The 2179-nt window shown below is 38.7% G+C and overlaps 1 pseudogene; it reads left to right on the top strand.

Annotated features, from left to right (window-relative positions):
- The first annotated feature begins 935 nt into the window (after positions 1-935).
- On the top strand, positions 936-1878 carry LOC109676356 (heterogeneous nuclear ribonucleoprotein A1-like 2; annotated as a pseudogene).
- The last annotated feature ends 301 nt before the right edge of the window (positions 1879-2179 follow it).

Here is a 2179-nt window from a genome sequence, read left to right on the forward strand (position 1 = left end):
ATATCCACAGGGAAAAAAAACCAAAGGAACAATGAGGGAGAGTTAGGTTGAAAGTCTGACAGGCAGAATTATATGTGCTAAGGAATTTATTTTCTTAGTCTTTGGAAAAACATAGAGTGGTATTAAAGATATGGAAGATTAGGAAGTTTGCAAGTTCTTTTCAGATTTTAGTAATACGTAGCTGTGTGTATATTTCTCTGAGAAATTCCAGTTGTAAGAATTTATTTTATGGACATATTGACACCTGGACAAAGTTTTGTCAAAGAGCTTCAAGGAACATTGTCTATGGTAACAAGAACTGAAAACTCAAAAATAATTGCCTAACTGCCCAATGTAAAACACTAATTTCATGCAATAGGTAGGAAAATGAGATCGTTTAAATAAACTAAGATATCTTAATTCTCAATGATAATGTACATAAAGTGAAAGATGACGGAAAGAATAGGGGGTATAGAATTAACGTTTTGCAAGAATACACACACTTACACACAAACATACCTACACATACATTTATGCATGCCCAGGAAATTTTTAAAGTTTACACATGAATTGTTAAAAGTGCCTATCTCTGGGTCAGTTACACAAGGAATAGTCCTTTTTTTCATTTTATAACTTGTCTTCACATTTCCACACAAAATCATTCAACACCAGAGAATACTTTTATAAAAGAAGTCTACAATGTCTAAAAAGTTGGAGACAAAAGGACTATCACTGCTCAGTATAGGGTCCAGATCCCAGGGTAATTGTTTCATTGCCTTATTCTTGAATAACATAGTGGGTTGCTATTTTTTCTATTGAATATTTTCAAGTTTTCTTATGGACTATGTTTAAAATGAGTTTTGTCATATTAAATGTCTCCTATAGAAAAAATGTCCCTTTCTGTCTGTGGACGCAGCCAAGAGAGCATCGCTTAAGTCTCTCTTCCCAAAGCCATCATGTCTAAATCAGAGTCTCCTATAGAGCCTGAGCAACTGCAGAAGCTCTTCATCGGAGGGATGAGCTTTGAAACAACCGATGAGAGTCTGAGCAGCCTTTTTGAGCAATGGAGACCCTCACAAACTGTGGTAATAGGAGATCCAAACACCAAGCGCTCCAGGGGCTTTGGATTTGTCACTTAAGCCACTGTGGAGGAGGTTGATGCAGCTACAAATGCAAGGCCACACAACGTGATGGAAGAATTGTTAAACCAGAAAGAGCTGTCTCAAGAGAAGATTCTCAAAGACCAGGTGCCCACTTAACTGTGAAAAAGATCTTTGTTGGTGGCATTAAAGGAGAGACGGAAGAACATCACCTGTGAAATTATTTTGAACAGTATGGAAAAATCGAAGTGATAGAGTGACCAAGGCATTGCAAAGAAAATGGGCTTTGTTTTGGTCACCTTTGATGACCATGATTCTGTGGATAAGATTGTCATTCAAAAAATACCAGACTGTGAATGGCCATAACTGTGAAGTAAGGAAAGCCTTGTTGAAGCAAGAAGAGATGGCTAGTACTTCATCTAGCCAAAGAGGTCAACATAGTTCTGGAAACTTTGGTGGTGGTTGTGGAGGTGGGTTTGGTGGCAATGATAATTTTGGTCAGGGAAGAAACTTTGGTAGTCAAGGTGGCTTTGGTGGTAGCTGTGGTGGTGGCACAGTGGGGATGGCTGCAATAGATTTGGTGGTGATGGAAGCACTCTTGGAGGTGGTGAAACTGCAATGACTTTGGAGTTAAAACAATCAATTTTCAAATTTTGTACCCATGACGGAAGGAAACTTTGGAGGCCAAAACCCTGGCTCTTACAGTGGTGGAGGTCAATACCTTGCTAAACCATGAAATCAAGGTGGGTATAGTGGCTCTAGCAGCAGCAGTAGCTATGGCAGTGGCAGAAGGTTTTAATTAACTGCCAGGAAACAAAGCTTGGCCAGTAGAAGAGCCAGAGAAATGACAGGGAAGCTGTCATTACAACAAATTTCTGAACTCAGCCAAGCACAGTGGTAGCAGGGCCTAGTTGCTACAAAGAAGACATATTTTAGACAATATTCATGTGTATGGGCAAAAAACCTCTACTGTATTTGTAACTAATTATATAACAGGTTATTTTGGTTTCAGTTCTGTGGAAAGTATAAAGCATTCCAGCAAAGGGGTTTAATGTAGACTTTTTTTTTTCGGCACCCTTGTGTAATCATGAAGCTGAATA

This window comes from Castor canadensis, chromosome 7 (genome assembly GCF_047511655.1).
Source record: "Castor canadensis chromosome 7, mCasCan1.hap1v2, whole genome shotgun sequence".
NCBI lineage: Eukaryota > Metazoa > Chordata > Mammalia > Rodentia > Castoridae > Castor > Castor canadensis.